Below are 13,547 nucleotides of genomic sequence, written 5' to 3'. Positions count from 1 at the left end.
AAATGGAAGTGAGAAACAATGGAGAGTGAGTAAAAAGGAGACAGATATTGTGTGTTTTCTCTCAGAAATCAAGATGTAAATACACACACACACACACACACAAGCAGAAGTGGGATACTTGGGAGAAAGGACCAAGGGGAGGGAGACAACACAAGTAACATAGAGGGATATGAGCACAGTACCACAATATACATGTGTGAAAATAAAATTTTCAAATTTCTACATGTCACATTCCTACCCAAAATGGTCAACAGCAGAATTTTGTGCCAGATACTAAAATAACAAAACTATTATTTTGTATAGTAACTAAAATGGCAGCAAAAGGTTAAAGGGATAAAAACTACACTTTCAGAAATAATATTTAAGGCTTTTTAAATAATTCAATACAAGTGGAAAGCCCTGTGACATGTTATGTGAGCCTTATGAATAAACCCAGCCTTATGCAAATGTAGGTGGAAGTTCTTATGCCAGTATTTATCTCACTTAATTGAAATTTTTAGAAAATTTTATTTGTATAAGTATTTGCATGCATGTATTTACGTGTGACATGTATGTTTGGTGCATGAAAAAGCCAGTGGAGGGTATCGGATCCCTGGGAGCTAGAGATATACGCTGCTGAGAGCTGCCATGTGAATGCTGAGAACTGAGAACTCAACTTAACAGCTGAGCCATCTCTCTCTCCAGTCCATATCTGCCTTATATAAAACAGTATCACCTGGCATGTGAAATGGTACACACTGGCAATTCCAGCGTTTGTGAGACTGAGGCAGAAGTTCTCATATTTGATGGCAGCCTGAGCTACACAGTGAAACTGTCTTGAAAAAAATAAACAAACAATAACAAAAACCCGAACAATAGAAAAATAATCTTATGTGTATAAATTTAATACTAGTTTTAACATTATTGTTCATATTTAAAAATGATTAGTGTTGGTATTATTTAACCAATATTTTATTATTTACATTAAGTTTGAATCCTTAGTTATAAAAGTACTAACATTATTTAAAACCTGCTATTTTATTGTGAGGAATCATTAAGTGAATATTGTTAATAAAGTATTAACTTTGATCATATGTTTTGGTGTTGTGTGGAAAGTATTAAAGTTCTTTTGCCGGTATTAAAGGGAATATATAACCAGTTCATTGACTTTTCTGAAGTGGCATGGCATTTGTTTGTTTGTTGAGACAGGTTCTTTTTATGTAGCCTAAGCTGCCCTGGAGCTCACTGTGTAGACCAGGTTGGCCTTAACTCACAGAGATCCACCTGCCTCTGCCTCCTGAGTGCTGGGATTAAAGGTGTGCGCCACCATACCCAGCCAATAACATGGTTTAATTTTAGACATTTACTCTACTATGTCACAAATATGAATGAATGCCTGTGGGTAACAGACATGTTGTGTTGGGTATTTCATGTGCTTCATGCCTCCTCATGCATTAACTCACTTTTATCTTTGAGCAGTTTTTCAGGCTTCTACATATCACAAATGCTACATTCAAAATATTCAGCAGGATATAGGTGTTTTGGTAGCACTTTAAAAAAAGTGATAAAATTCATGCCACATGAACTTCTCCATTTTGGGCATTTCACAGTGCACAGCTATGGCATTTTGTAAAGTCACCGTGTTTGTGATTGTCACTTCTTCAGGACTGCTTTCATCACCCCTGAAAAATCCCCATTAAACAATGGTTCTTTTAGTCTCCTTTATCCCTGGCCCCTGGACACCCCTAATCAGATTTCTTTCTCTATGGATTTGTCTGCATGTTTTCTGTACATGGGAACATACAATAAATTGCCCGTTTGACTGGCTTCCCTTTGCACTACAACGTTTTAAAGGTTTATCCATGTTGTGGTACCTCCATCCCTTTTCACAGACAATATCGCATTGTGTGAATATAACGCACTGTGTTTATTCATCTCTTTGGTGGGTATTTGGTTCATTTCTACTTCTTTGGAATAATGCTGCAAAGAACCCGGGTGCAAGAATATGTGAATTTTCATTTGCAGTTATTTTGGATTTATGCTTAGGAATTCTGAAACACACAGTTACTCTGTTCTTAACTTTTTGAGTAATTTCCAAACAGTTCTCAACAATGGCTACAGCAGTTTACCTTTTCATCAGCAACGTATGAGGGTTTCAAGTCTATGTAATCACCTATGTACTCAGACCCCCAGCCCCTGTGTCTTAGTTCAGGTTTTCGTGGCTGTGAATAGACACTATGGCCATGGCAACTCTTATAAAGAAAACATTCAATTGATGGTGGTTCTCTCACAGTTTCAGAGGTTCAGTCCATTATCATCATGATGGGGAGCGTGTGGTGGTGGCTGAGACTGCTACATCTCGCAGGCACCAGGAAGCCAACTGGCACACTGAGAAAAGCTTGAGCAAAAGAGACCTCAAAGCCCGCCCCCATAGTGACACACTTCCTCCAACAAGACCACACCTCCTAATAGTGCCACTCCCTTTGGGGGCCATTTTCTTTCAAACCACTACACCTGCCTTTTGCTGGCTGTGATTTAAACCAGGGCCTGGGGATGTTAGGTATCATAACATGATGTCAGAACCAGATGTACACGTTTAGTGACCAGCTTCTGGAGACAGATTGGGACAGCTGAGGTACCTTGTCTGAGTGTGGATGGAGCAACACTCATGTGCTGTATAATATTTGTTAAAGATGTGTTACATTATTTTAAGCTGTGGAGTATTTGTTTAATGATGCAAAGATGTGTCACATTCATTAGTTTGTGTTTGTGAAGCTGTGTTACTTTGCCTGCCTGAAAGACCTGATTGGTCTAATAAAGAGCTGAGTGGCCTATAGCTAGGTAGGAGAAAGGATAGGCGGGGCTGCCAGGCAGAGAGAATAAATAGAGAGAAGCAGGAGAGAGGAGTGAGAAAAGGTGGAGAGGAGGATGCCAGGAGCCAGCCACCCAGCCACCCAACCACCCAGCCAGACAGGGAATAAGAAGGAAAGAAAAGATACACAGAAATAGAGAAAGGTAAAAGTCCAGAGGTAAAAGGTAGACAGGATAATTTAAGAAAACCTGTCTAGCTGGGTGGTGGTGTCGCACGCCTTTAATCCGAGCACTCGGGAGGCAGAGACAGGCGAATTGATGTGAGTTCAAGACCAGCCTGGTCTATAAGAGGTAGGTCCAGGACAGCCTCCAAAGTCACAGAGAAACCCTGTCTGGAAAAACAAAACAAAAACAAAAACCAAAAAAAAAAAAAAAAAAAGGAAAAGAAAAGCTGGCTAAAAATAAGCTATGCTAAGGCCGGGCATTCATAAATAAGAATAAGTCTCTGTGTGATTATTTGGAAGCTGAGTGACAAGCCCCCAAAGAACAAGAGTAAAAATCAAAAACAAAATAAACCCTAACTATACTTGTCCTCCTACTCTCTTCCCCATTGAAAGAGAGCTATTGTGGGACTACTCTGACTAATGAGACACCAGCCTCAAGACTGAATAACTACTGAGTTCTCAGCTCTCAGATGTGATGCCGCTGTGGTTACTATTTTAAAATTGGCTCACTAATTTAATATATATATACATATATACTGATATTCATTTCATTGGTTATGTTCTTCTAGAGAACTCTAAGACATTGGACAAGCATGCTACCTCTTGGCTATTTCTTAACCCACAAATACTTGCTATTTTCCACTTTTTGGCTATAGCCATTCCTGTGGAAGTGAAGTGGTTTTAAAAGTCCATTAAAGATTCTTTATATATCAATTCATTGGAGGTACAATGCTCTATCAATCTTTTTCATACCTTCTATGTTTGTTTTTAATCTATAGATTGCTTTTGGTAATATGGCCTTGTTCACAATTTTAATTCTGTCTGTCCACGAACATGGGAGCTACTTTCATTTTCTAGTGTCTTCTTCAACTTCTTTCTTCAGTACTGTAAAGTTTTCATTGTAGAGGCATTTACACTTTATTTATTTGGTGTGCGTGCGTGTGTGTGTGTGTGTGTGTGTGTGTGTGTGTCCATGCCATGCTGCATACATGGAGTTCACAGGACAAGTTATGGAAGTCAGTCCTAAGCTGAGGCATTTTTATTCCTGAGGATTTTATTTTGTTCCTTGGGAGCTATTGTGAATGGGTGTGTTTTCCTGATTTCTTTCTTAACATGCTCATTACTGATGTATACAACATCAACTAATTTTTGCATATCAACTTTGTACCAAGTAATTAGTAGATCTAGGAGCTTTCAGGTAGAATCTCTAGGGTTTTAGATATATGATCATACTGTCTACAAAAAGGAATGGCTTGACTTCTTACTTTCTCACTTGTAGCCCTTTCATTTCTCTCTCTTGCCTTATCAGAATTCAAGCCCTGTGTTCATTTTAGAAGAAGCACTTAGTTTTTTCCTAGTTGGTATTCTGTTGGTGATACCTTTGTTGTATGTAAACTATTATGTTGTAATTTGGTTATTCTATTCTTTCTTTCTTTTGAATGTATACATATGTGTATGCATGCTTGATCTGGGATGTCCTGTATGCTGCAAATATATATTACCTTTTATTGGTTGATGAATAGAGCTGCTTTGGTCTATGGCAAGGAAGAATATAGCTAGGCAGGAAATCCAAGCAGAGATACGGGGAGAAAGAAGGTGGAGTTGGGTGGAGAAGTCATGTAGCCACCTGAAGAGTAAGATGCCAGAGCATTACTGGTAAGTCACAGCCACGTGACAAGACTTAGATTAATAGAAATGAGTTAATTTAAATGTAAGAGCTGGTTAGAAATAAACATGGGCCATCAGCCAAACATTCATAATTAATGTTAAGCCTCTGGGTGGTTATTTGGGAACTGGTGGGCTGGAGAGAAACGTCCAGTTACACATGCTCACTTGTGTGTGTGAGTGCACATGAGAGTACGTATGAAGGCCTGAATTTGACATCTAGAATCTTCTCAACAGCTCTCCATTTTATTTATTTTGGCAGGATCATTCACTGAACCCAGAACTTTCCAGGAGCCAGTGTGACTTGGGGGTCCTCACGAATGCTGGATTTCATGTGACCACCATACCAGCCAGCTTTTTTCTCTTCTAATCCAAACTCAAGTCTTCATACTGGCTCTTGACCCACTCAGCCATCCCCTCAGCCTTACTTTTAGTTTCTTGAGGGCTTTTATCATGAAGATTTTTCTGAACTTTGCCAAATGCCTTTTCTGCATTGACTGAGAAGATCACGTGGTTTGTCCTTGGTTCTACGTGTGTGCCGTGTCACAGTTGCTGATCTGCAAGTGCTAAGCAGTCCTTGCAACCCTGGAATAACACTGGCTCAATCATGGTTTATGATTCGTCACCATATTATTGAATTAAGTTTGTGTTTTGTTGACAATTTATGTTCATTAGGAAAATTAGTGTACAGTTGTTCTTTTTTGTTTGTTTTTTCTCTCTCTGGTTTTGGTATCGAGGTATTATTGGCTTCATAGAAGTAGTTTGGAAGCATTTATTTCCTTTTTTTGAGGGGGCATAGTTTAATGGGCATCGGAGTAGATCCTTAAAGATATGGTAGAACACAACAATCAATCTGTTTGATCTTGGGCTGTCAAGGTGACTCAGCAGGTAAGGGAGCCTGTTGCCAAGCCTGAAGCACTGAGCTTGTACCAGAACCACATGGTGCAAAGAGAGGACTGACTTTTCAAGTTGAACCTTGACCATGTATATAAACATATACACACAAACAGACAGATGCACACATACACAGACATATAGACACACATACACACACACACACAGACACACACAAAGGTAAAGAAAAGATAGTTAAAAATCCATTTGGTCTTGCAGTTTTGTTACTACTTCAATCTTATTATGTGTCTTATTGTTATGTCTTTTATTCTGAGTCCCCCATCTTCTAAAGTTACTAAATCTTCCTTTCGTGAATCTTATGCTCTTCTTGTCCCCGTTTTATTTATTTCAGCCCTGACTTTTATCATTTTCCCCTAATTTTTGTATGTGGCTTATTCTCATGATTCTAGAACCTGTCTGTATGACAGACACAAGGTTATCTATTTGAGACCTTATTGGTAGTGTCGCTCGTTTTGAGACAGGGTGCCCTTATGAAGCCCAAGCTGGCTCCACACTCATGTGCCTTCTGTTCAGCTCCCAGGTCCTGGGGTTACAGGCATGGGCCACCATGCCTGGTTCATGATTTCAAATATAGGCCTAGCCCTACTTCTTAGAATGCCTTAACCTTGTCTTGGGGGCTTTGCCACATCATCTTTTCATTTGACTCTAAGAACTTCTCATTGTCCTCATTGATTTACCCAGTGACCCACCAATCATTCAAAAGTGTACTGTCCATTTTGGCTTTTGTGTGGATCATTTAGGAGGCAGAAGTAGGCAGAATTCTGTGAGTATCAGATCAGCCAGGACTACACATTAAGACCCTGTTTCAGCCAGGCGTTGGTGGCGCACGCCTTTAATCCCAGCACTCAGGAGGCAGAGGCAGGCGGATCTCTGTGAGTTCGAGGCCAGCCTGGTCTACAGAGCGAGTTCCAGGACAACCTCCAAAGCCACAGAGAAACCCTGTCTCGAAAAACCAAAAAAAAAAAAAAAAAAAGACCCTGTTTCAAACAAATAAACAGACAAACCGATGCAACAACATCATCCCCCAAAACAACACACACACACACACACACACACACACACACACACAAACCAATGTTACATTAAACTTGGACCTGGTAACACAGGCCTGTAATGCCAGGTATTTGGGATGCTGAGGGGGAGGGTGGATCACAAGCAGCAGGCCTGCCTGGGCTACAAAGTAAATTCAAGACCTTAGGAGCTTAGCAAGACCTATATAAAAATTAAAGCAAAATAAAATAGGCATCTAAGTATGTTGCGCAAATGAAACATTAAAACTACTTGGGATTTAGAGGCAAGAGTTAGAAGTCATTCTCTGACACTTTGCAACGTGGAGACCATCCAGGGCTACAAGAAACTCTGTCCCAAAACAAAGAAACAACAAAACCTCAAAATAACAAAGGAGTTAATAGTATGAATGAGAAGGATGCCATGGACCTCTGGCATCACTGCACACCAAGAAACTCTGAGAACTAGTTGGCTGGTGCAAAGTATAGTGTTTGGAACCTGAGGGACAGAGATGTTCAGAAGGCAGTTCTTGCCTTTTAGAAGGTAGATCAGCTAATAAAGAGTTACAATTTAACAAATGTTTAAGTGACTATTTGGTCACGGTAATATACACCTTTTTTTTCAACTTTCTAAAAGCTGACTCTCTCATCTTCATCCTTTCCCCTTGAAATTTCTCCTAATTATCAAACTACCCCTGCTTCAGGAACAGCTAATAGTGCTTTGTCCCTAATCTGTTGGACTGTGATGAGCAGTCTGTTCAGGGTTAACTCTTGTGTATATGGCAACTGGCTGGAGAAGCAGACAAAGACACTTATAGGAGACTTCTGCCCAATGCTGTAGCTCTAAGAATCTCTAAAAAGCAGTCTGTTGCATAAATCATGTCCCTTTAACTCCCCCCCTTGTTCATTCACACAACTGACCATTGAAACTGCTTTAGAAACATGTCTTCCAGAAATATAGCATATTTAAAAAGCTTCCTTAATGTCACTGTGCAGAGGATGCAACTTAGTGTTTATTTACAACAAACACCTATGAATCCCACTTCTCCTAACTATAGTTCATCAGCATTCCCATCAAATTGCTACTGGAAATGTTTTCTCCCACTGCAATACCAGTTTGGTGCATGGGTATGAAAAGCAGCAGACTGTTTTCCATGATCATAGATTTTAAATATTTACTTGCTTGTACTGCATAATTTAGCACACTGGAGTTGGAAAGCAGTTTATATGGTAGCTGATTCCATGCCAGTGTTAGAGAATATAAAATCCCTCTGTGACTCCTATGTGAAATTGTAAAAATGAAAGACGTTCTCATTTCTTTTTCTAACCAATTAAAGTTTGTTTTACTATAAGTCTACAGAAAGCCTATGCTTGCAGTATACACATAATATAGGATAATTTTATATAGTTATCATATAAACCCAAGCACTGATTCTAATGGCTTGTTAATATAGTATGCCAAAAATTGAAATACAGTCATTCTGGTAATACAAATGTGATTGCTAATCTTGGTGGTCACTTTGACTGCATCTGGAATTAATTCAGACTAAGGCTGCTGTACTCTCTAGTGAGGAATTTTCTTAATCAGATTATTTGAATTGGGAAGACCCACTATATAACTGAACCACAATTTCTGGTGGCAGCCCAGATAAAAAGACACGGAAGAAAGAGACTGCTTCATGCCGTCTTGGCTCTACTTTTACCTTGTTGCTGCCAGTACTAAATCCAACTTCCTTGGGAGTCAAACGATTACACTCCCCCAGGAATCTTCCAGGGCTCCAGTGCCAGATTGGGATTGCTGAGACCTTCAGCCTCATGGATTTAGCAACAGCTAGAGTCTCTGCCTTTCAAGTGTGAGACAGCCATTGTTGGACTAGCTGGACTACATTCAGTCTAATAAATCCCCTTTCAATATATATTCATTCTATCAGTTCTGTTCCTTTAGAGAACCCTCACACAAGTCCTTATAGAAGTTATAAAAAGGCTCGGGGGATAGCTTGTGAGATACGAGCTACCTCTCCTAAATCATCAGATACGGCTCTGCATTTCAAAATATGAAACAAACTATCCAAGAAGAGAAGATAGTGGATACTTTGTTATCTATGCTAATAAATGTCCCACTTGTTGTCTTGCCCTACCTCTCCACTGATTATTTGTCCCGCTTGTCTTGCCATGCCTCTCCACTGATTATTTGACTGTCCCATGTGAATGGTGAATAAATCACTCCGCTAACTCTATGTAGCTGTTTTAATGAGAATAACATTTAAAGTAAGTTTCCCAGTGTCATAGTACAGTTTCTCCAACACTAGTTCAGCCAGCCTGGCCGAATTGCTAGCGCTTGTCTTAAAACACTACTGATTTCTAATCGCGAAACACACTTAAAAGTAGAACATGTTTTGCATTCCAGAAGGCTTTCATTTTCTTGCGTTTTAACGGTCGGGTAGCAGAGACTGCTGTCTTTTTTTTTTTTTTTTTTCCTCCTTCTAGTTTCTACTCTTATTTCTTATGCATTGTTTCAACAGTCTGTGTTACCGAAAACGATGTATTAGCAAAATTACATTTTGTCATTATTTAGTATTGCTCTCCACATTTCTGAAAAGGCAGGTTACTTCATTCCTTGACAAGAACCTGAATGCGTAATCTGAATGCACACGTCCCTAGAAGCTCCACCAGGGTGTAATCAGCACCCCTAACCACAGTTTGTCTTGCAATTAGGAGACAGTATTTTTAGCCAAGAAGGTTTGGTCATAAGGACCCAGAGCTCTGTGCATGCTGGATCTTGTAGTCCCGAGGCCGCAGGCGCTCACGGTGCGTGGCAGCTAGTAGCTTAAATGCAGTAGTTATAGCCAGAGGGACAGCTGTAAACCCTAACACCAGGCTGCTGCTCATAGATGCTCAAGACTGGGCTCTGCGCTTGCAGCCCGGGCGTTTAGCGCCCCGGGCCAAGCCGCCCGCAGGATTACGGCCTGCGAAGGCATCCGCGTCCCGTGCTACGGTGGCCGCCCAGGGCCCTGTCCCGTGCGTCCCGCGGTCGTACGCGCTGCTTGGCGCGGCTACTGGAGCCGGAGCTTGTCCTGGTGTGGGGACTCCTGCGCCGCTGTACAGTTATCCAGTCCCGTGTCGCCGAGGGGTCGGCTTGAGGCTGGCGGAGTGGAGAAGGTTGGAGTTTGGTATTTGTAGTCTCCGAATGGCTGGTTTTGTGGGGCCCTGCCCTTGGTGCAGACCCTGGCCAACCGTCTGGGTTCCTGGAGGGTGTTGGAGCTTCTTTCGATTCTTCTTCCTCGCGCGGGTCATCTTCCAATTCTCCCTCGCCCTTTGAACTGTAAGCCTTCCAGCGGCCAGCTGTTCTATCATTCTTGACCAGAGCAGGAGCGGCATTATCCCTTGCTGCCTCATCCCATTGATCCTTCCTTGTGCTACTGGGCTCACCGCCCTCTCTATTTAAAAACAAAAAAAGCGTGTGTGTGGTAAATGCTAGCTCTCAACCTGTCCATCTGTAGCCCCGTTACCCCTTTGGGGGTGTTTGCAACTCCAGTCTGTACTAAACGATGCTGACTTCACTAGTTTGGCTTTCGCTCACTCTCGCATACCCACCCACATCTAAGGGTTTTTGAAGTTTGAAACCCAGAATAACATCCTCCATGCGATCAGCATGATTTTGCTTGAGTTTACATTTCTCGGAGTTTCTTTATCTTACATTTTTGTTTTGTATCGATTACTTTCCCTCATGGAGTTCATGTCCCACCTCGGCGTTAAGAATATATCACCTTATGGCTTTTTAGTATTTGAATTACTTAGGTGGGCGTTTTCTTCTGTTTGTTTACCTTTTCTGACCTGACATTCCCGTGGGATTTTGGGTTGATTTTGTGTCAGCTGATAGCAGATAGACACAAAGACGTGATCTTTCCTGCCTGCTGCTTGTGATTTGTAATTAGATTATGAGTCTTTGGAAGTACCCCGGGGGTTGGAAAGGCTTTGAAACGTACAGACTTTGTATTTTCTGAGTTTCAAATTATAAAGCCTAAACAGGAAGATTCCTAATTAGTCCTGTGTCTGTAGCTAATTGACTGGTTCACCTGCCATAAGAATTTGAGAACTCAAGTTAAAAATGGGCAATGTGAGGAATTATATAATTTAGTAAAAAGAGATTAGAGACCACTTAATTGATGCTGTTTCTATACAATGGGATGGGTGCATATATATTTAAAAGGGATTTTTTTTATTTCTTTGTGTGAGTGTTTTTCTACACATCTGTTCACTGTGTGTGTGTGTGTGTGTGTGGCTGGTGCCCCTTGAAGTCAGAAGACGGTGTCAGATCCCCTGGAACTAGAGTTACAGATGGTTGTGAGCCACCATGTGGGTGCTGGAATACAACTGAGGTTCTCTATAAGAATAGCTAGCCGGTCCTTTTAAGCCACTGAGCCAGCTCTCCAGCCTGGATGCAGATATACTGAAAGATGTTTTGTGAAGCTGTTTCGAAGCTTTGCTTGTTTTGCGTGTTCTTTGCTCAACATTTTGTTTTACAGATATATATTTTGTCTCTTCTGGGAACTCTGCAATTTAAGTGACTTTTGTGGCTCGACTTCTAACTATTGTGTTTTAGTGTTTCTGATAGTTTTCTTTCTTTTTTTAAAAGGCATTCTCACCATGCAACCTGGGCTGGCTCCAACTCTGTTTTCCCATCTCAGGGTTCAGAGTGCTGGGTTTGCAGGTGTGTGTCCAGTGTCATTTTTCTTTAAGTGATACAATCTATACTATCAGTAAGAGTAAAACATACCCTTCCAGGTTGGGAATGTGCCTAATCAATCTGAAATGTTTTCAGCTGTGTTTAAGATTATAAACATATACTAATTTAGAATTGGTGCATGCCTGTAATTCCAGTGCCCAGGGTGCTGATGCAGAAGGAGTACCATGAGTCTGAGGCCAGGCTAGGATACAAAGTTTGTTCTAGGTCAGCTTGGGCTATAGAGTGAGACTGTATCAAAAACATAACAAAACAAACAAAAACCCTAAACTACCTAACTCCCTCCTCCCCAGTGACCTTTTCAAACAAAGAAACCCCAACATTTTTATTTTCAGATTAATTATTCATGAATTTTTTTTGGAAAAAAAGGTAAGAAGTTATATAACTACGTATTTTTAAAATATATTGTTATGAGAGTTTTGAGTTGCAAGTTGACTTTTTCTTGAGATTTTAGTCATTTGCTAGGCATTTATTGGATTCTTACTATTTAGCGAAATCATGACATTTATTGATCAGAACACCCTGCCTCCATGACTCATCTCTGTACTATATAATTTCAAAGCATTGTCTCCACATTATATGAACTCAGTGAGCTATTATTATTAATGTTTTGCAAATGAAGAAACTAAAGCTGGAAGAGTCCAGTTCTTTTTGATCCTTCCTAATGCGCTAAAGGGGCAAAGAGTTCTTTATCTTGGAATGGATAAAGCTCAGTAAATATGTGCAAAACAGCCGTTTTATATCTATCCATAGCTGTCTGACTTTCTGTCTGTCCATCTATTTTATATCTGTTCATCTATATTTATCATCTATCATCTATCTGTACTTTTATGTGCCTACTTTATATTTATTTATCATTACCTACCATCTATCACCCCCTGATGAGATTTCATCTGTCTGTTAAATAGTGGATAGGAGTTTTGTTAAGTAAAAATTGTGAGGAAAGCAATTCCAGGTGAAAGCACAGTGAACAGATCCCTGCAGCTGAATTGTGGAGGCCAGAGATTAGAAAGACACTTGTGGACTTTTCTATGTTGTCATTTGTCACACACTTAGCAGGTATGCAATGCCTGCATTTGAAGAAGAAAAAAAAAAACTTTTGAGTGAACTGATGGCCAGAACTCAGACTGAAATGAGACGTTGTGTAGATTCTGAGTAATTACATGAAGAATGGAAGGAATTTGAGAGCAGTGAGTGAAGGAACCCTTGGCAGTGTTTGCCCTTGAGTCGTGGGGATGGGCTAGTAGTCTAGCGACCAGGATGCTTAGTTGTCAGGTGTGAGGGAAGTAGACCAGGTAGGTGATTTGTAGGTTCACCTGTTTTTGTTTTTAATCAAACAATGAAATTTAAAATCTTTCAAAATGCACTGCTGTTTTATGAGTTACTGTCAAGTAAACAGGGCAAGATTGTCTATATGATGCGTTTCAGTCTCAGAGTTAAGTTGCAAAATTCTGGTGCCAGAATTTATGTCATTAGGTACTCTTTTATGTTGGCAATTGAACCTTATAACTACTTTATTTTTACTTTTAGGAGTATTTATGAATCCATTTGTAGTGTTTACCTCACATATAACTTTTCATTTTGTTAACTAGGAGTTCTTCTAGGTCACAGATATAAAGTAGAGAGTGTTCTAGTTAGGGTTTCTATTGCTGTGGTGAAACACCACGACCAGAAGCAATTTGGGAAGAAAGGGTTTATTTGGTTTATTCTTCCACATCGTTGTTCATCATCGAAGGAAGTCAGGACAAGGACACAAACGGCAGGATCCTAGAGGCAGGGGCTGATGCAAAAGCCATGGAGGAGTGCTGCTCACTGGCCTGCTCAGCTTGCTTTCTTATAGAACCCAAGACCACCAGCCCAGGATGGCTCCACCCACAAAGGGCTGGGCCAGTCCCCACTGATCACTAATTAAGAAATGGCCCACAGCTGGATCTTATGGAGGCATTTTTTCCAATTGAGATTCCCTCCTTTCAGGTAACTCTAGCTCGTGTCAAGTTGTCATGAAAGTAGCCATCACAGTGAATAAAATAGTCTACCACAACAGAATTTTCTGTGTAATGGAGCAGGCAGATATATACCAGATAGCCAAATTTGAAGTTACAGCTGTGTCAGATGCGATTACAAAAGGACTTGATGCTTTTTTTTTCCTGAGGAAGAAATACAGAGGGGAAGATTGAAGATGGGAGAGCCCAGTAAGAGGAA

At 40.5% G+C, this 13,547-nt stretch overlaps 1 protein-coding gene and 1 long non-coding RNA gene across 3 annotated transcripts in view; both read left to right on the top strand.

The window, feature by feature from the left end:
• Positions 1–3,091: 3,091 nt before the first annotated feature.
• LOC121144137 lies at positions 3,092–5,354 on the top strand. Its single transcript, XR_005881441.1, has 2 exons — positions 3,092–3,141; positions 4,942–5,354. It is a non-coding gene; the product is annotated as an uncharacterized LOC121144137 (long non-coding RNA).
• Positions 5,355–9,488: 4,134 nt separating this feature from the next.
• The window catches only part of Atg4c (autophagy related 4C cysteine peptidase), a 69,362-nt gene continuing 65,303 nt past the window's right edge, over positions 9,489–13,547 (top strand). Inside the window, exon 1 of one of the 2 annotated variants that reach the window (XM_005074327.4) lies at positions 9,489–9,760. The gene's annotated coding sequence lies outside the window, so the exon portion shown is untranslated. Of the gene's footprint in view, positions 9,924–13,547 lie in introns of both variants that reach the window. The other variant, XM_013116495.3, reaches the window with a different exon arrangement.

Source organism: Mesocricetus auratus, unplaced genomic scaffold, assembly GCF_017639785.1.
Source record: "Mesocricetus auratus isolate SY011 unplaced genomic scaffold, BCM_Maur_2.0 Super-Scaffold_100014, whole genome shotgun sequence".
Lineage (NCBI taxonomy): Eukaryota > Metazoa > Chordata > Mammalia > Rodentia > Cricetidae > Mesocricetus > Mesocricetus auratus.
Note: the sequence above shows the minus strand (reverse complement) of the source record. Positions and strands in the feature narration are given on the sequence as shown.